This window comes from Castor canadensis, chromosome 10 (assembly GCF_047511655.1).
Source record: "Castor canadensis chromosome 10, mCasCan1.hap1v2, whole genome shotgun sequence".
Lineage (NCBI taxonomy): Eukaryota > Metazoa > Chordata > Mammalia > Rodentia > Castoridae > Castor > Castor canadensis.
Genome location: NC_133395.1, coordinates 14,446,835 through 14,468,770, shown reverse-complemented (window position 1 = coordinate 14,468,770; position 21,936 = coordinate 14,446,835). Strand labels below are relative to the sequence as shown.

Sequence of the window (21,936 nt, the reverse complement as noted above, 5' to 3'; positions counted from 1 at the left end):
AGTTTTTGTTGATGTTGCTCTGTATCATCAATCATGGAAAGACCTCTGTTAAAACTCCTAATTTATAATGAATTTTATTTGGTCTGTCAACTGTTGCTTTATTTGGAATTTATATTATGAACTGTATACCAGTTTAGAGTTATTTTATCTGTTGGAGGGTTGAAACTCATAGTATTGTGTACTTACCCTCTTTTGCTAAAAGTAGTTAAGGCCTTAGAATGTGTTTGTTAATATAAACAAAGATTTCACCTTCCTTTTGAGTGGTGTTTGCTGTAGACTGCTTCCATCCAGGTTGCCCATAATTGGCCAATGCCTCAGTTAGGGAAGTTGCTGGACTGAAAGAGGCCTTTCCATCTTGTATTCTTGCTTTTACTTCCTATTATCTTCTCAGAATTCCCTGTAGCTTCATATTGTCTTGCAAGCTCAGATGTGCACTAAGAATGGATTTTATAAATGGATTATATTCAACATTTTTAGGAAGTTTATTTTACCTGGTGTCTCATGTGAAACAGATATTTTCCTCCATTTCTGTCCAGTTAAATTCTTATCACTCTTAAAGGTTCCAAAGCTACCTCTTCAGTGAACTTGTCTGTCAGACAGAATTAATCTCTTACTCTGAATTTCTCCATTTTACGCTTCCATCTAATCCTGATTTGAGTCTTAGACAATTCTCCTTTATCTATCTTAGACCACTTCTCCCCCAATGTCTTCCCTTTTCCATCTCTCTTCCTAAATGTTATGGATTCTTGCTAAGTCTAATATAAATTTCCTGAACCCCACAGTGACTTCAAATATACCCCTCCTCATTGATGTATTCCATTTCTGAAGTAGTTTATGTTGGTGAAATAGTACCTTATGGTCTTTATTCCCTAATTTTATGATAGTTCTGGGTAGAAACTAGAAAGAGATTAATATATTATTATTCCAACCTACCCTGAGTATCTGATAGCGTCTCCTTGTATCTTTAATTGCAGATAAAATTGACTTGAGCCAACACTGCATCCTGACCACTTGTCCAAAATTCTTGCCAAGTTTTCTGGTCTTTCTCAGGTTGGAGAACAGATGTGGTCCCCAGGTTCATTTTTCACCCTCCTTCTTGGAGCTTAGCTAATTGTGGGTTATCATGATATGCCATGTTTGCTCTTTTTGTTCTTCCCACATCACCCAGATATGAAATTCATTATTAAAATTATTTCATAAAGAAATCCACTCACATAAGGCAGTTATTGTTTGTAATAAATATTACTAAGCTATTTTGGGATTTGTATTTCAGCCTACAAGGATATTTATTATCTCCCATATCCTTTGTTAAAAAGTCACTCATCCATCTCATCACCAGGGTTAGTTTTCCTGAATGTCTTTACCCCAAATGTTGTTCCAGCCTTACATAATTTCTTGGCATGTTTTTTTCTCCCAGCTCTTCTAATACCTCACAATTCTGATTATTTCTAATGCTAAGTGTTAGAAAAAGGTGTCTCTCTTCTGAAGGTTTGCAATCTCAGACCACCACCAACTGATCAAGAAACCTATCTTTTTTTAACTTGAGTCTCTGCTGAAGAGAGACTCTGGGTCGGCTGTCACGAGGGCAGTGCTATTGTCCTTATTCAAAAATATCTTCCAGCAGCACAGGGCTAGCCATATGCTTTCCTGAAAGCCCCTTTTAGCAAATGTGGTCATTAGGAGATAAAAATCCAGGTGACAAGAGGCACTGTTGCTAGCAACTTCATGTGCCCTCACTGAGCAGGAGAAAGGACTACAGCTACAGTCCTTTGTCTCTGCAAGTTTCCTGACTCTTGGTACAATGTATTTTGTTGGTCTAAAATAAGAAAATCTGGAATATCTCTACAAGGGGTGGCTTTATGGGGGAGTGAGTTGGGGTGCAAAGGAAGAGAGAAGAAGAGAAAAAATTTGCTTCATTATTTTTGAAGTTTTTGGATGTGTCTCATCATTGCCAGACTCAACACACTGAACCTCTTCGTCTCATGCATTTCCTGCTCTAAAAGGGAAAAACACTCTACAAGTCTTTGGAGAGTGTAGCTATTTTGCATAAAAGTTATATCAACATCGTGAACAATTGCCATACTCGTCAACGTGGACAAATTTCAAGAACACATAATGAAGTGAAAGAAACAAATCTCAGAAGAGAATATATTCAGTATTATTCCATCTGTGCAGAGTATAAAAACTGGTAAAACTAAACTATGTATCATTTAAGGTTACACATAAAGGAAACAAACAGTCCAGAAATGAATAGGAATGTTCTATTTATTGGTCTGGGTGTTTGCTGTAAAGACTTCATTTTGTTACTATTCCTTAAACTATGAACATCTCTTTTTATATGTATTCTTTGTTTCAAAATATAATAAATATATAAATTCAACAACTAAAAACCACACTAATATTAACAAAGCAAAATATATCAAAAACTCTTAAGTTTCTAAAATCTAGCATGAGATCTGTAGATGAACAGTCTTATTTAAATGTATTTGACCTTGAGAAAAATAAGGTACAATTGTTACTAAACACGAAGTCTTTCTTCTTGCTGAATATATATCGACTGTAGAGGAGAAAAGCAGTGACTCATAGCATACTACACCCAGTGTCTGCACAAAGGACTTAGATTAATTATTCTTGGGAGGTTCACACATATTTCTCTAAGATCTTGACAACTGATATTGGTTGGTTTTGACCCGAGCCATTTGGAAAAAACTAAAGAAATAGATCACCACCATTTCTGTGGCAATTGAAAAGTGTAAATATAGCCAATTATTATTTATAGTTGTATAATAAGAATAAACAAAGCACACCATTTAACCTGATAACTAACGATCTTGTACTTAGAGTGTAAGAATATGCTTTTTAAGCACTTTATTTATATTCAAAACAGTAACTGTGCTACAAACTTACACTCAGGTTTTTAAGTTAATATAGGATACTCCTTCAGAGATAAAAAGTGAAAAAAGCCAACAAATTTCCCTATATAGAATATTTCAAAGCTCATGATGAAATTAAAGCTTTATATAAAATAGAATGTTTTACTTATCTGTATGCCTTAATTTTTTTCCTTTTTACTTGATTCTCCTTGTCACCAAATTTAACAAATGAAAATGTCACTTTTAAAAATAATAGATTGTTTGTGCTAATCATGTGATTTATAAGTAGTTTTGCAGACTTAGTCCCTTTCTTTGGAGGGGATTTGTATTCCCTGCATTTTCAATAGCATGCGTGCTACTCCTTTGAATAGGCAAAATAGATACCCAAGAGAGATGCGAGTTTTTCAAAGTTGTGTATGAAGCCAGTAGGTTTTCTTTATAATAAGACAATGTTCTCTTTTTTCCTTTTTATAAGAAAAACAGGAGTTGACATCATTGTGGAGTAAGCTAGACATACTTCAGCATTCGGCTTCTTTCCAGAACTTCACAGTGCTCACTTCTGGCTGTATTTGAAAAATTATTATTATTTTGTTAATATTTACAGTTTGTATTAAGCACATATTTGAAGGGCATATATGTGGTAAGTGCTATTTTATTGTCTTAAAACTTATGGAATACTATAGGTTTAAGGTATAATATCATCTATATGATTTTATATATATATGTAATTATATATATATGCATATATACACATACATACACTCAGGTGTTGCAGTGTGTTTGTGTGTGTGTGTGCATGTGTGTGTATGTATGGGAGAGAGAGAGAGAGAGAGAGAAAGAGAGAGAGAGAGAGAGAGAGAGAGAGAGAGAGAGAGAGAGAGACTTGCTTTAAGCAAGAATCAAAAAAAGTAGTCAAAGTAAAAAACATAATTCCCCAAGTTCCAAGCAATCCCAGGGTGCTCAGCTCCATTTTCTACTTGGATTTTCTCCAAAAACAATTTATTTATTCTGGATTTGGGGGCTTTGAGAAGAAGAGATATAGCTCTGTCCATGGAGTGGCATAGCTAGGGAATGTCTTCTCCATCCCAAACTTTAAGGATGCCAATCAGGGGAAAAGCCCACTCTTTTGAAGTTGCCATTTGGCCTCCTCCCCCTTAGAGGATGAGAAAATTGCAAGTCACATTCACTTTGTTAGTTTTATTTCAATTACGATAATTTTAGCTGAAAGCTAAATTACAGCTTAATTTTAGTCACAGCCAGCAGGAGCAGATGCTACTTTTCTGGCTCCTGGACATTTCTTCCCTTTGTCTGAGCAAACATGCCTACTCCCTTCTTTTTCCCACTGCTTTCTTTATTATATATGAAGCAGCCTAGAAAAAAAAATGGACAGGGATTCTTTAATCACCAATAATCACTCTTTAGATATTGGTGACCTGTTATCTCCAAGTCCTAAAAATGACATTCAAAGAAAAAATAATTTTTAGCAAACAGATATTCACAAAGGAAAGTGTTATGTCCATCTTGATATCTGTCCTTATGGAGATACAGCTTACCAACTCAAAGTATCTCACTCAATGATTTTTAGTGTGATTCAGGGTTGTGCAGCCATCACTACAATCAATTCTAAAACATTTTTGTTAGCTCAGAAACTCTGTGCCCTTTGGCAGTCATTCCCCATGTCTTCCAACCTTCCCCAGGCCCTGACAATTACTACTTTTTGCCTCTGAGGATTTGCCTATTCTGAACACTTGTATAAATGGAGTTAAAAAATATGTGGTCCAATATACCTATGACTGGAGATATGGTGACTGTACATCTAACCTTCTGAGGACTGCCACACTGATCCCAAAGTGCCTTCCACATTTTGCATTTCCAACAGTAGTGTATGAGAGTTCCAATTGCTCCCTATCTTTAGCTTTTAATTTTTTTTGGCTATACTGGCATTTGCATTCAGGGCCTCACACTTGCTAGGCAGGTGTCCTGCCACCTGATCTATGACCCCAGCTCATTTTTGCTTTTAGTTATTTTTCAGAAAAGGCCTCTTGTTTTTTTTATTGGACTGGCCTCAGATTCCTGTTATCCTACTTACAGCTCTCACATAGCTTGGATTGCAGGCATAGGCTACCACACCTGACCCAGGTGTTTGTTCTTGAGTTACACTGAACTGAATGTCAATAGTTTGCCTCTACATTAGAATGTCAATACCAGAAATAATATTTAACAAATTTGTTCTGACTTTTGCAGATATCTTTTAGGAGTTGGTTGGAAGGCCCTTGAGAACAATTTTTCTATAGCTCTTTGCTGGGAGCCAAAAATTTTCCAGTTACCAGGGCTCTCTGAATCCCGGAAAAACAAAATTGCTGCTCCAGAAAATGCTTTTCTGTGCTGTCTGAGGGTATCAGATTTCAGATTGTGGTTTGGGCTTCTGATGAGGTTGGTCGTAAGTGCTTCAGTGGTGCTGGGGTTTTTGGTTACTCTAATGATTCTTTTTGCATGCTGATGGGAAGGAGAAGCTGAGGCTGTGTGTGTGTGTGTGTGTGTGTGTGTGTGTGTGGTCCCTACCAGAGAACTCTGTCAGTGTTTTGGAGAATAAACACCTAATAATGGAGTTCTCATTCCATTGTTCTGAAAGGTCTTCTTGGGCACATATGAACACTGGTATTTCACACACTTTTTCTTAGTAAGTGCTTGTCTTATATTTTCCTTTTAGATTCTAAAATTATTGCTTACTTATCACCCACAGTTCTAAGTACATTTGTTCATCTTCTTCAACACCAACTGAGCTGCTAGAGGAAGAGATTATGGACCTTCTCAGTACCTTGTGTTGTATTGTCTCTCACCCCAAAGTGTTTATTGAGATGTGAGAACATTCAGTTCTAATAAGCTTTATTCACTTTTCATGATTGTACTTAGAAGTGTTGTTATGGAAATAGACTGTTCTGAGGCATAAATGTGTACAGAAAGCTGACAAAGAAACACAGAAGGTTTGAAAGTGGGCCTTTTTTATCTTTGTGATAGGGTTGAGACTCACCACCATGCTTTCTTCCACTTTAATTTTTCTTTGACATTCAAGTGTGTCTTATTTATTATTGCTCAGGAAGGCATTTCAGCTGACTTGAACACTTAGCAGCTGCTATCCTCAGCATGGCCTGGCAGCTGGTGTGGAGGGTTTTGAACTGCCTCCAGCATCCCCAGAGTCAGGCAAGAGTGAAGATGCTGGGACCTCTATTTCCCATGTGAGCAGGACCTTGCATCAATCTGTCTTTAGCACCTTGGTGAGTCCTCCTCCTCATATACTTCTGCTTTTTTGTCAAGGTCCATCATATCAGTTTGGAATGGACCTTGCATTGGTCCAGCAAGGATGAGCTTCCTGGTCCAGGTATATTTACTCACATTCATTCCTTCCTGACTGTGATGAATAATCAGCATGCTTTTTTTTTTTTTGACTCTGCTTAGTAAATCCAACTTTTTTAAAAAAAGTGAAACATTACAAGATTGTTTTTATTTGGGTTTCAAATTCAATGCAAAAAATACGTCCTTTCATCCCTCTGGTTTTATACTATTACACTAAATCTCCTACGGTCCCTCTGTGTTGAAGTTGTCTACCTGTCCCCAGATGCTTCCACTTAAACACCGAGCCCCTACCTCACTGCTTGTGGTTTTTTTTAAGTGTAAAACAGGAGAGTTTATTGAGAAAGAAAAGTGAAAGTGGGAGAGAAGAGCCCCCAGAGTTGGGGTGGGGGTCCCAAGAGAGGGGCTCCTCATTGCCTGTCTTTATAAGACCACTCCTGTCATCATTGCTGGTGACCTTATTATCTACAGGAAGATATTCTCTGTATTCCTGCTTCTCATTTCCTTTATTACTGTTCTCCTCTAATCATTTTTCTTTTGTTCTTCCTCAACTGATCCATCTTACTAATGATTTCCGTCCTGTCCTCTCCACCGTTCCCTGTGCTTCCATCTCTGTAACGTGATTTCAGCAATTCTTTAGTTTCTCTAGGGTCTGCCATCCACCAATTGCCACTATCTCTTCCCTCATGCCCTTTCTTCCATAGCTGACCATTTTGTTCATTACCTCCTTTCTCTTTTCCTTAATGTCCCTGCTTCTCTGCTACTTCACTGGATTTGCTTGGCAATGCCACAAATTATTATGTAATCAACTCTCTGCATACTGTACACTTGCACCCACGCAGGAGAATGTGGCTGGTGATAAACAGACAACCATACTGATAGGTTTCACTTGAAGTCATGACCATGAATTCCGAATGAGCCTGCATCTTTTTCTCTATTCTATTCACTGTCCATGTTCCTAGACTATTTCATACCTTTCCCCCTCAGGCTCATCTCATCTTCATTCTCTGCTGAAGACTTTTTCCCACTTCAATAAGCAATCAGAAAAGAATGCCCCAACTTTCATCTTCTCACCTATGTGTAGTCCTCCTTTATAACAATGAACATAGACAAATACTTTTTCACCCATGTCAAACCCTCAACCTGACTAGCACTGTCTATGCTTTATATATTCAACAATATTGCTGCAGGAATTTTCTACTTTCTGACCTGCATATTCAACTTTCCTTCTCTATTTGGTCATCCCCATCAACATTTAGAAATGTTATTTCTTTTCCCTACTTAAAAACAAACAAACAAGTAATCCAAACCAAAATAAAACAAAACCCCAACCCTTGGTTGATTCAACATCACTCTCAAACATCTGCTTTTTTTCTACTCTACAACAAAGCTCCTAAAAGAATTTACTGTCTCCATTATACTCCCTCTTTTCTTTTATGAACCCACTACAACCAGACTTTCTACCACTCCACTAAAGTTGCTTTGTCAAGGTCACTGCTCTACATATGGTTAGACACAGTGGTCTACTGGCAGTTCTCAACTTGCTTACCCTATCAGCACCATTCAGTGCACTTTCATTTCTTCCACTTTGACTTCCTTTATAGCATACTGTCCTGGTTTTACTTGTACCTCACAGCTGAATCTTCTCAGTCTCTCTTGTTAGTTACTATTCCTCATCTCTTCAGCTTCTTATTGTTGATACATAACAAGAATCAGTGCTTGGATTGTCCCTCTGTGTCTTCATTGATATTGTCAACCATGTTCTTGACTTTAAGTATCACCTGTATTTTACATTTCCAAATCAGTAACTCCAGCCTGCATTTCTTTCCATCATTTCTCATATAGATAATTGCATATACAGTAACTTCTCTTAGACATCAAGTAGATTATCTCACCATGACCCTTTCAAAAAAAAAATTAAAAAGCCATCTGAACTTCCCACCAGGTCTACTCTGCCACAGTCTTCCCTGTCTCAATAAATGGAAACCATCTTCCTGTAGCCCAAGATTCAAATCTGTAATCATCTTCAACTTTTTTCTATTCTGGTAGCTCAACTTTGGTATTTGGCAAATGCTATGACTCTGCAGGATATTGAAGAGATAACTACTTCTGGTTACCTTTACCACTGCTGTCTATGCCAATAGCTTCCTCACTGGTCTCCCCATTTTCTCCTTTGTTTCTCTATACTTGATTCTTAGCACACAATCAGACATTACTCTTCTGCTCATGATCTTTTTTTGTCTCTTCACTCTGTTCCCATCACTGGCCTTCTTGCATTCCAGGAGCATATTCTTTCCCCAGGACCTTTGCTCTCCTGCTTCTGCTTGGAGGGTCCACTCCTATGCTGCCTTCTCACATTTACTAGTATCCTTCCACTGAAGAACCTATTTAAAGTTGCAATCTGCTGCCTTCTGGCACTATTTTCTTTCCCTTCTTTATTTTGTGTCACATCTGTAGCCATCTAACATACTATATATTTTATAGCTTATTTTATTTTCTATCTCCTCCAGCAGAAGAATATATGCTTCATAAGGGCAGGAATTTTTGTCCATTTCATCAGTGCCAAGGACAGGGCCTGGCATAATAAGCACTCAATAAATAGTTGTCCCATGAATACCACATGGATTTAAATAGAGCCCTCCTCTTTCTTATTATAATCTACCTTTTACCACAAAGGAAGTGACAAGTTTCCTTTAAATGAACCACTGAATTCTATTCTAATCCTCCATACCTCTATGCTAGACATAAGGATTTGTGGTCCTTCAGTAGTAGACTAAGTCTAAGCTAGACTCAGAGGAAAGTGATAGTGACAACTTTTGAGAACTAATAGCCTGACAGAGATACTGAAACTCCTGTGAACATTTTCAAAAGCATTATCATAGGGCTAACAGCTTCACCAATAGGATTGATGGCCTCATACATATCTTTAGGATAGAGGTATAAGGTACCCCTTGTCTTATTTTGCTAAATTAAAGAATTCTAAGGAAAGAGACTGTGAGATTGCATGAAATTTAGTTAGAATCTATTATGAGTTGAACTGTGGCCCTCTCTCAAATGATATATTTGAGTTCTAACTCCCAGTACATGTAAATATGATCTTATTTGGAAATAGGACCTTTTGCAGACAAGGGTAAATCATAAAAACAGGCCCTAGTCCAGTATGGCTGATGTCTGTATAAAAGTGGTAAATTTGGACACAGAGATATGAAGACATAGAGAGAATGCCACTATAAGCTGAGGAATGCCTGTGGCTACCAGAAGTCAGAGCAGAGGACTGGAACAGTTTTTCCCTCAAAGCCTCAGAAGGAACAACCCCACCGACACCTTGATCTCCTATTTCTGGCCTTCAGAACTGTAGCAACACACTTCTATTGTTTAAGTCATTTAGTTTGTGGTGCTTTGCTATGGCAGCATTACCTTGTATTTAGTTTATTACTATATATATCTCAGGTATAGTATTTTAGGACTGATAATTTATTTAAATCCCAGAGATTTAGATTTTAATTATCTGAAGAAAATTTCCATTTACTAGTTATTCATGATTAAATTCCTGTTGTGTATTGTAGCATTCTCAGACATTGAATGAAAAGAAATGCAGTTTTTCTACATTTTTAGATACGTAATTTAGAGGGCTTACTTTACAAATAAAGTGACAGGTTATATTTAACTATTTACTGCTATACTTTAAGGAGTACTTTTGGTAAATACTGCTTTAGAAATGCAATTTGTATAAATGATACCCTTTCAGAGTTTTCTGAGGTAAAGAAATATTTTTACATAATCTTGAACATTTAGCATTAACTATCAAGGTTATAAATGGCGTTTGAAAGAAAAGTTTTTTCTTTGAGGGAATAAATTTGGTCATTTAAGTTGATTAAATTTTTAAGATACTGTAAAATTCGTTTAAATTGACAGTCTTTCTGTTAGAAAGAAGTAGTTTTGTATGTTAAAATCTTTTTTCCTCCAGTATTCATTATACATCTGAAGATATTAGGTAATGTATGTACAGAACTCTGCTTTTTAAACTACTTAATTTAATTTGAAATTATTGAGAGAAGGAAAAAAATTCTAAAATGAGATCAATGGCTTAAAATTGCACAGTGATAATGAATTTTCAGGAAACCTTTTGTAGTAAGTGGATTCTAGTCTAAAGACAGTTCTAAAACTGCATTCAAATAATAATATTAGTAACATATAATTTATTTTACTAAAATGCATAGCTTTCAACATATCTGTTATAGTTTGTTTTTTGCTATTTCAGTTTTCTATTCCTCAAATTTTATATTGCAGCTTAAAATTTTGTTCCCTGTAGAGATCCATATGGTATGTCTGCTACACAAACGTGCTGAAGATCTGGGTGCAGAAGGCTCCTATAGGTTTTGCAGAATCTGAGTTCTAGCTCTAGTTTTGCTGACTAACTGGTGACCTTGAGAAAAGCTTTTCACCTTTATTTATTTATTTATTTAATTAATTTATTTTTTTCTTTTATTATTCATATGTGCACACAAGGCTTGGTTCATTTCTCCCCCCTGCCCCCACCCCCTCCCTTACTGCCCACTTCGCCCCCTCCCCCCACCTCAATACCCAGCAAAAACTATTTTGCCCTTATTTCTAATTTTGTTGTAGAGAGAGTATAAGCAATAACAGGAAGGGACAAGGGTTTTTGCTGGTTGAGATAAGGATAGCTATACAGGGCATTGACTCACATTGATTTCCAGTGCATGGTTGTTACCTTCTAGGTTAATTCTTTTTGATCTAACCTTTTCTCTAGTACCTGTTCCCCTTTTCCTATTGGCCTCAGTTGCTTTTAAGGTATCTGCCTTAGTTTTCTCTGCGTATTTTATTTTCATCATTTTTAAAACTCTGTTTAATTTGCCTCCTAATATCCTTGGGGAAGCCCAACAAAGTTTGGATGTGTGGTTCTTTCTCCTGAGAATACAGTCTGTGCGGCACTGCCTGAAAGGCTTTTGTTTTAGGTGGGCTTTTTGTCTGGTTTGACAAAGGATGTAGTTTCCTTAGATTGTGAGGGCCCTTCTTGGACATCTCATTTGAAAAAGTAGTGTGGTATCTGTAAACCTTGAAGAATACCATTGTAACTAAAGGGATTGAGAATAAAAATGAAGGCATCACGCATTTTGTACAAGGGATTGCTTAGCATCTAAAATATGCATGGACTTGTGCAGTGCCTGTTTATATGCTGTAACAGTGTATTAGTTTGAGTTCTCCAGAGAGACAGATACAGTAGAAGATACATAGATATATGAGGCGGGATATATTACGGAATTGAATCATATGATTGTAGAAAGCCAACGACAGTCCACCTGTAAGATGGAGAACTAGCAAAGCCAGTAGTACAGCTCAGTCCAAGTCTGGAAGACAGAACTAGGGAAGCCAACAGTATAGGCCCATTCCAAGGCCAAAGGCCTGAAGACTCACTGGGGGCAAGACCCAGAGTCCCGAGGTCAAAGAACTTGACCTTGAAGGGCCACAGAGAAATTTTCCCATCTTTTTATCTACTCCACATGACTCTCAGCTGATTGGATGGTGCCACCTACACTGAGGATAAATCTTCTTCGCTCAGTTCACTGACCCACACACCAATCTTTTCTGAAAACATACTCAAAAACATACTCAGGAACAATGCTTCACCAGCTACCTATACATCCATCATTCCAGTCAAGTTGACATCCAAAATTAACCCCCATAATCTGCAACACTAGTGTTATGGTCTGAGAAATTCATAGGTTGAAACCTAATCACCAATGCAATGGTGTGAGGAGGTGGGACCTTGGGAATGATGAGGTCATGAGGGCTCAAAGGGACCACAGAGAGATAGATGAGCTCTACCACTACCTGACAACACAGCAAGAAGGTGTCATCTACCATCCAGAAAGCAGGTCTTCACCAGACACGGAATCTGCTGGCACCTTGGTCCTGGACTTCTCAGCCTCCAAAACCATGAGAAATATATTTCTGTAATTCCAGCCTTTAGAATTTATTATAGAAGTCCAAATGTATAATGACATACAGGTAAATATTTATTTGCTTACATCTACTTAAGGAAAGGGAATAGAAGTACAGGCATGTTGCTGGTACTCATTTTATATCATAGGCTAATATTTAGCACCAACTCTGAATCAAAGCAAGAGAGACTCTGCAAAGAATCCATGATGATAATTTAGAGTATAGGGCACAGGGTACTTTTACCAAATACTTATATCATTTCCTGGCAGATCATTAGCTTAAAGTTATTACTCTTTGGGTTTTTGATTTTTCAAGGCAAAGGAAAGGCGACCAGGTAGAGTCAGTCTAGGTGCTGATTTCTCTTCTCTGGATGGTATGGAGGACTTTGGGGATCTGTAGTTTCCTCCAGCTGTTGACAAGCTTTTGGGGAAGCAACAGTTGTGGTATTTGCAGGAGAAATAGGGTAGAAACCTAGTTATGTTTGAGATAGAAGTATGCAGTGGGTTTTTATAAGAAAGTTCTGCAAGATGTGGATTTGGGATATGTACATTGTAAGATTGAAAGATTATTTTGATGGTAGGACACAGTCTGCTGACACATGGATAGATGAAAGGTAGAACACTTTGTTACTTACCATCCAAATGAAATAAAGCTGCCAGGCAGGCTCAGCCATCTACAAAGAGTTGCACCCAGGGGCAGGGTAACAGCCAGCTAGACCTATAGAGACTAGCTTATATATGGCAAGTCAGGTGGGAATGGAGAGGGTTTGAGAGTTTTCTGTGGATTGGCTAATTTAAATGACTTTCTAGGTCCCAGGACATAGGGACTATCTCTAGTTGTGGCACTAGGGAGATTAGGGTGGGTGTATAGTGATCCAGAGTGTGAGCCCCATAAAGGGAGTTGGTCTATACACTTAATTAGCTCTATGAAAAGGGGAGATGACTGGCCTTTAGTTAAGGTCTAAAAACTGAGTTAGAGTTGCTTCAAACAAACTAACAAAGCAAAACTCTTATAGTAGGTGTAGCTTCTTTATAGCTATTCTTCAAGTACCAAGCTGATACTTCTTGGCTCTGCCAAGTGTTAGTTGGGTGGTAGGAGAGGACAGATGTTCAAGAACTTAAAGGCCTTATAAAACATCTTCCCAAGCTTGGATACACATTGGCTATGCATGGCTATTGGGCATTTTAGTTTCCCATGGACACTGAAGAACTTGTTGACATGGGGAGGGTATTTGTCATTGTCAATTTGTGGTGGCTGGTGCAAAAGGTATCATGAGTCAATTAAGAACCATCTCAAAAGTAGGAGACACTGAAGCCATGCCAAAGGAGAAAGTTGAGACCACATCCATCTTAAGGTATCACAGTAACTCTTTTAGTTTGAAGGTGGTTGAAAAGTCTCTGGAGTCACTCAGACCTGTTCTTGATCAAAGTGATATTTCTATCATAGGTACCATTCTAGTCATTCAGTGTTGGAGCCAACCTCTTTGGTCAACTGAGTGGTATCATGTCCCCAGTGACATTCTTTTGTTTGTTTGTTTGTTTTTATTTTATTATTCATATGTGCATACAAGGCTTGGGTCATTTCTCCCCCCTGCCCCCACCCCCTCCCTTACCACCCACTCTGCCCCCTCCCTCTCCCCCCCACCCCCTCAATACCCAGCAGAAACTATTTTGCCCTTATTTCTAATTTTGTTGTAGAGAGAGTATAAGCAATAATAGGAAGGAACAAGGGTTTTTGCTAGTTGAGATAAGGGCAGCTATACAGGGAGTTGACTCGCATTGCTTTCCTGTACATGTGTGTTACCTTCTAGGTTAATTCTTTTTGATCTAACCTTTTCTCTAGTTCCTGGTTCCCTTCTCCTATTGGCCTCAGTTGCTTTTAAGGTATCTGCTTTAGTTTCTCTGTGTTAAGGGCAACAAATGCTAGCTAATTTTTTAGGTGTCTTACCTATCCTCACCCCTCCCTTGTAGGCTCTTGCTTTTATCATGTGCTCAAAGTCCAATCCCTTTGTTGTGTTTGCCCTTGATCTAATGTCCACATATGAGGGAGAACATATGATTTTTGGTCTTTTGGGCCAAGCTAACCTCACTCAGAATGATGTTCTCCAATTCCATCCATTTACCAGCGAATGATAACATTTCGTTCTTCTTCATGGCTGCATAAAATTCCATTGTGTATAGATACCACATTTTCTTAATCCATTCGTCTGTAGTGGGGCATCTTGGCTGTTTCCATAACTTGGCTATTGTGAATAGTGCCGCAATAAACATGGGTGTGCAGGTGCCTCTGGAGTAACCTGTGTCACAGTCTTTTGGGTATATCCCCAAGAGTGGTATTGCTGGATCAAATGGTAGATCAATGTCTAGCTTTTAAGTAGCCTCCAAATTTTTTTCCAGAGTGACTGTACTAGTATACATTCCCACCAACAGTGTAAGAGGGTTCCTTTTTCCCCGCATCCTCACCAACCCCTGTTGTTGGTGGTGGTGCTGATGATGGCTATTCTAACAGGGGTGAGGTGGAATCTTAGTGTGGTTTTAATTTGCATTTCCTTTATTGCTAGAGATGGTGAGCATTTTTTCATGTGTGTTTTGGCCATTTGAATTTCTTCTTTTGAGAAAGTTCTGTTTGGTTCACTTGCCCATTTCTTTATTGGTTCATTAGTTTTGGGAGAATTTAGTTTTTTAAGTTCCCTATATATTCTGGTTATCAGTCCTTTGTCTGATGTGTAGCTGGCAAATATTTTCTCCCACTCTGTGGGTGTTCTCTTCAGTTTAGAGACCATTTCTTTTGATGAACAGAAGCTTTTTAGTTTTATGAAGTCCCATTTATCTATGCTATCTCTTAGTTGCTGTGCTGCTGAGTTTTCATTGAGAAAGTTCTTACCTATACCTACTAACTCCAGAGTATTTCCTACTCTTTCCTGTATCAACTTTAGAGTTTCTGGTCTGATATTAAGATTCTTGATCCATTTTGAGTTAATATTGGTATAGGGTGATATACATGGATCTATTTTCATTTTTTTGCAACTGCTAACCAGTTTTCCCAGCAGTTTTTGTTGAAGAGGCTGCTATTTCTCCATCGTATATTTTTAGCTCCTTTGTCAAAGACAAGTTGGTTATAGTTGTGTGGCTTCATATCTGGGTCCTCTATTCTGTTCCACTGGTCTTCATGTCTGTTTTTGTGCCAGTACTATGCTGTTTTTATTTTTATTGCTTTGTAATATAGTTTGAAGTCAGGTATCGTGACACCTCCAGCATTGTTCTTTTGACTGAGTATTGCCTTGGCTATTCGTGGCCTCTTGTGTTTCCATATAAATTTCACAGTAGATTTTTCAATCTCTTTAATGAATGTCATTGGAATTTTGATGGGAATTGCATTAAACATGTAGATTACTTTTGGGAGTATAGACATTTTTACTATGTTGATTCTACCAATCCATGAGCATGGGAGATCTCTCCACTTTCTATAGTCTTCCTCAATCTCTTTCTTCAGAAGTGTATAGTTTTCCTTGTAGAGGTCTTTCACATCTTTTGTTAGGTTTACACCTAAGTATTTGATTTTTTTTGAGGCTATTGTAAATGGAATTGTTTTCATACATTCTTTTTCAGTTTGCTCATTGTTAGTGTATAGAAATGCTAATGATTTTTCTATGTTGATTTTATATCCTGCTACCTTGCTATAGCTATTGATGGTGTCTAAAAGCTTCTGAGTAGAGTTTTTTGGGTCTTTAAGGTATAGGATCATGTCGTCTGCAAATAGGGATATTTTGACAGTTTCTTTACCTATTTGTATTCCTTTTATTTCTTCTTCTTGCCTAATTGCTCTGGCTAGGAATTCCAGTACTATGTTGAATAGGAGTGGAGATAGTGGGCATCCTTGTCTGGTTCCTGATTTTAGAGGGAATGGTTTCAGTTTTTCTCCGTTAAGTATAATGCTGGCTGTAGGTTTGTCATATATAGCTTTTATAATGTTGAGGAACTTTCCTTCTATTCCTAGTTTTCTTAGATCTTTTATCACGAAATGGTGTTGGATCTTATCAAAGGCTTTTTCTGCATCTATTGAGATGATCAAGTGGTTTTTGTCTTTGCTTCTGTTAATGTGGTTTATTACATTTATTGATTTTCGTATGTTGAACCACCCCTGCATCCCTGGGATGAAGCCTACTTGGTCGTGGTGAATGATCTTTTTGATTTGTTGTTGAATTCGGTTTGCCATTATTTTGTTGAGGATTTTTGCATCAATATTCATTAAGGAGATTGGCCTATAGTTCTCCGTTTTGGAGGTGTCTTTTCCTGGTTTTGGGATAAGTGTAATACTGGCTTCATAAAATGTGTTAGGCAGCTTTCCTTCCCGTTCTATTTCATGGAACAGTTTAAGGAGGGTTGGTATCAGTTCTTCTTTAAAGGTCTGATAGAATTCAGCAGAGAATCCATCAGGTCCTGGACTTTTCTTTTTAGGGAGACTCTTTTTTTTTTTATTTTGTTTTATTTTTTAAATGTATTTCTTTTTCATTTTTCTTTTATTATTCATATGTGCATACAAGGCTTGGTTCATTTCTCCCCCCTGCCCCCACCCCCTCCCTTACCACCCACTCCACCCCCTCCCGCTCACCCCCCTCAATACCCAGCAGAAACTATTTTGCCCTTATCTCTAATTTTGTTGTAGAGAGAGTATAAGCAATAATAGGAAGGAACAAGGGGTTTTGCTGGTTGAGATAAGGATAGCTATACAGGGCATTGACTCACATTGATTTCCTGTGTGTGTGTGTTACCTTCTAGGTTAATTCTTCTTGATCTAACCTTTTCTCTAGTACCTGGTCCCCTTTTCCTATTGGCCTCAGTTGCTTTTAAGGTATCTGCTTTAGTTTCTCTGTGTTAAGGGCAACGAATGCTAGCTAGTTTTTTAGGTGTCTTACCTATCCTCATCCCTCCCTTGTGTGCTCTCGCTTTTATCATGTGCTCATAGTCCAATCCCCTTGTTGTGTTTGCTCTTGATCTAATGTCCACATATGAGGGAGAACATACGATTTTTGGTCTTTTGGGCCAGGCTAACCTCACTCAGAATGATGTTCTCCAATTCCATCCATTTACCAGCGAATGATAACATTTCGTTCTTCTTCATGGCTGCATAAAATTCCATTGTGTATAGATACCACATTTTCTTAATCCATTCGTCAGTGCTGGGGCATCTTGGCTGTTTCCATAACTTGGCTATTGTGAATAGTGCCGCAATAAACATGGATGTGCAGGTGCCTCTGGAGTAACAGTCTTTTGGGTATATCCCCAAGAGTGGTACTGCTGGATCAAATGGTAGATCGATGTCCAGCTTTTTAAGTAGCCTCCAAATTTTTTTCCAGAGTGGTTGTACTAGTCTACATTCCCACCAACAGTGTAAGAGGGTTCCTTTTTCCCCGCATCCTCGCCAACACCTGTTGTTGGTGGTGTTGCTGATGATGGCTATTCTAACAGGGGTGAGGTGGAATCTTAGTGTGGTTTTAATTTGCATTTCCTTTATTGCTAGAGATGGTGAGCATTTTTTCATGTGTTTTCTGGCCATTTGAATTTCTTCTTTTGAGAAAGTTCTGTTTAGTTCACATGCCCATTTCTTTATTGGTTCATTAGTTTTGGGAGAATTTAGTTTTTTAAGTTCCCTGTATATTCTGGTTATCAGTCCTTTGTCTGATGTATAATTGGCAAATATTTTCTCCCACTCTGTGGGTGTTCTCTTCAGTTTAGAGACCATTTCTTTTGATGAACAGAAGCTTTTTAGTTTTATGAGGTCCCATTTATCTATGCTATCTCTTAGTTGCTGTGCTGCTGGGGTTTCATTGAGAAAGTTCTTACCTATACCTACTAACTCCAGAGTATTTCCTACTCTTTCTTGTATCAACTTAAGAGTTTGGGGTCTGATATTAAGATCCTTGATCCATTTTGAGTTAATCTTGGTATAAGGTGATATACATGGATCTATTTTCAGTTTTTTGCAACTGCTAACCAGTTTTCCCAGCAGTTTTTGTTGAAGAGGCTGCTATTTCTCCATCGTATATTTTTAGCTCCTTTGTCAAAGATAAGTTGCTCATAGTTGTGTGGATTCATATCTGGATCCTCTATTCTGTTCCACTGGTCTTCATGTCTGTTTTTGTGCCAGTACCATGCTGTTTTTATTGTTATTGCTTTGTAATATAGTTTGAAGTCAGGTATTGTGATACTTCCTGCATTGTTCTTTTGACTGAGTATTGCCTTGGCTATTCGTGGCCTCTTGTGTTTCCATATAAATTTCACAGTAGATTTTTCAATCTCTTTAATGAATGTCATTGGAATTTTGATGGGAATTGCATTAAACATGTAGATTACTTTTGGGAGTATAGACATTTTTACTATGTTGATTCTACCAATCCATGAGCATGGGAGATCTCTCCACTTTCTATAGTCTTCCTCAATCTCTTTCTTCAGAAGTGTATAGTTTTCCTTGTAGAGGTCTTTCACATCTTTTGTTAGGTTTACACCTAGGTATTTGATTTTTTTTGAGGCTATTGTAAATGGAATTGTTTTCATACATTCTTTTTCCATTTGCTCATTGTTAGTGTATAGAAATGCTAATGATTTTTCTATGTTGATTTTATATCCTGCTACCTTGCTATAGCTATTGATGATGTCTAGAAGCTTCTGAGTAGAGTTTTTTGGGTCTTTAAGGTATAGGATCATGTCGTCTGCAAATAGGGATATTTTGACAGTTTCTTTACCTATTTGTATTCCTTTTATTCCTTCTTCTTGCCTAATTGCTCTGGCTAGGAATTCCAGTACTATGTTGAATAGGAGTGGAGATAGTGGGCATCCTTGTCTGGTTCCTGATTTTAGAGGGAATGGTTTTAATTTTTCTCCGTTAAGTATAATGCTGGCTGTAGGTTTGTCATATATAGCTTTTATAATGTTGAGGAACTTTCCTTCTATTCCTAGTTTTCTTAGAGCTTTTATCATGAAATGATGTTGGATCTTATCAAAGGCTTTTTCTGCATCTATTGAGATGATCAAGTGGTTTTTGTCTTTGCTTCTGTTAATGTGGTTTATTACGTTTATTGATTTTCGTATGTTGAACCACCCCTGCATCCCTGGGATGAAGCCTACCTGGTCATGGTGAATAATCTTTTTGATGTGTTGCTGAATTCGATTTGCCATTATTTTGTTGAGGATTTTTGCATCAATGTTCATTAAGGAGATTGGCCTATAGTTCTCCTTTTTGGAGGTGTCTTTGCCTGGTTTTGGGATAAGTGTAATACTGGCTTCATAAAATGTGTTAGGCAGCTTTCCTTCCTGTTCTATTTCATGGAACAGTTTAAGGAGGGTTGGTATCAGTTCTTCTTTAAAGGTCTGATAGAATTCAGCAGAGAATCCATCAGGTCCTGGACTTTTCTTTTTGGGGAGACTCTTGATTGCTGCTTCAATTTCATTTTGTGTTATAGGTCTATTCAGGTGATTAATTTCCTCTTGGTTCAGTTTTGGATAATCATATGTATCTAGAAATCTGTCCATTTCTTTTAGATTTTCAAATTTATTTGAATATAGGTTCTCAAAGTAGTCTCTGATGATTTCCTGGATTTCCATGGTGTTTGTTGTTATCTCCCCTTTTGCATTCCTGATTCTACTAATTTGGGTTTTTTCTCTCCTCATTTTAGTCAGGTTTGCCAGGGGTCTATCGATCTTGTTTATTTTTTCAAAGAACCACCTTTTTGTTTCATTAATTCTTTGTATGGTTTTTTTGGTTTCTATTTCGTTGATTTCAGCTCTTATTTTTATTATTTCTCTCCTTCTATTTGTTTTGGGATTTGCTTGTTCTTGTTTTTCTAGGAGTTTGAGATGTATCATTAGGTCATTGATTTGGGATCTTTCAATCTTTTTAATATATGCACTCATGGCTATAAACTTTCCTCTCAAGACTGCCTTAGCTGTGTCCCATAGGTTCCGGTAGGTTGTGTTTTCATTTTCATTGACTTCTAGGAACTTTTTAATTTCCTCTTTTATTGCATCGATGATCCATTCTTCATTAAGTAATGAGTTATTTAGTTTCCAGCTGTTTGCATGTTTTTTGTCTTTACTTTTGTTGTTGAGTTCTACTTTTACTGCATTGTGGTCAGATAGTATGCATGGTATTATTTCTATTTTCTTATATTTGCTGAGGCTTGCTTTGTGCCCTAGGATATGATCTATTTTGGAGAAGGTACCATGGGCTGCTGAGAAGAATGTATATTGTGTAGAGGTGGATGAAATGTTCTGTAGACATCTACTAGGTCCACTTGATCTATTGCATATTTTAGATCTTGGATTTCTTTATTGAGTTTTTGTTTGGATGACCTATCTATTGATGATAATGGAGTGTTAAAGTCTCCCACAACCACTGTGTTGGCGTTTATATATGCTTTTAGGTCTTTCAGGGTATGTTTGATGAAATTGGGTGCGTTGACATTGGGTGCATACAGATTGATGATTATTATTTCCTTTTGGTCTATTTCCCCTTTTATTAGTATGGAATGTCCTTCTTTATCTCGTTTGTAGGTTTGAAGTCTACTTTGTCAGAGATAAGTATTGCTACTCCTGCTTGTTTTCGGGGGCCATTGGCTTGGTAAATCTTCTTCCAGCCTTTCATCCTAAGCATATGTTTATTTCTGTCGGTGAGATGAGTCTCCTGTAAGCAACAAATTGTTGGATCGTTCTTTTTTCTGAGATTTTCCATATCCTGGGTGGTTTCCTCTTTAATGTTGTCTATTTTTGTCCTGAGTTCATTTATCTGTTTATTCATCGTGTTCTCTGTTTCACTTGGTGTTTATACAGTGCTTCTATGGTTTCCTTTATTTCTTCTTTTGCTTTTTCAAATTCTCTATTTTTGTTGTCTTGGAATTTCTTGAGTGTCTCCTGTACATTTTAGTTGACCCTATCCAGTATCATCTCTATAAAATTCTCATTGAGTACCTGTAGTATGTCTTCTTTTAAATTATTCTTGTGGGCTTCATTGGGTCCTTTGGCATAATTTATCTTCATTTTGTTGGAGTCTAGATCTGAGTTTCTGTTTTCTTCATTCCCCTCTGGTTCCTGTACTAATTTTTTGCTGTGGGGAAACTGGTTTCCCTGTTTTTTTCTGTCTTCCCATCATTGTCTTTGGTGTTGTTACTGTCCCTGTACTGTGTGCAATTATGTATTTTCTAGCTTGTAATAATACCAATGGTAATATTTAGAATGGAAGGGTAAGCAGAGATGGAAAGGAAGAAGTTAAAGGAAAGGGAAAAGCAAATAAACAGACAAGAAGGAGAAAACAGAACAAGGAATCAGACAAGAAAGTTTCAAAGGTATAAACAGGGAGTGTTAGTGTACTAATTGACAGTAAGCTTGTCCGTGTCTTCCCAAGCTGTCTGGGCGCGGGCGACTGGCGGCCCAGGGGCCCTCTTTGTTTCTCCATTTAACGTGAAGTGGAGATTCTGTGTGCCGGCTGGAGGTGTGAAGGGGGTCAAAGTTTTGCCTCTTCTTGGTGATTTTGCCTGCAAAGTGTGTCTTCAGCGTCTCTCCAAGATTTCACTATAGGAGTCTCGCTTTCTGCTTCCTCCCTCTAGCCGCCATCTTAGAATCCCTCCCCCAGTGACATTCTTAATTGCTGGTTTTGCCAATGAATGGCATAGTAGCTTTTCCTAATGGAGCTGGCCTTCCTTTTGCATCCCTGGCTCTCTGGTACCATTGTAAATAGGAGTCTACTTACTGCCCAC

At 37.7% G+C, this 21,936-nt stretch overlaps 1 protein-coding gene across 1 annotated transcript in view; it reads left to right on the top strand.

Moving 5' to 3' along the window:
- The window catches only part of Hs6st3 (heparan sulfate 6-O-sulfotransferase 3), a 699,700-nt gene that overhangs the window by 231,494 nt on the left and 446,270 nt on the right, over positions 1-21,936 (top strand). The gene's annotated exons all lie outside the window — the stretch shown is intronic.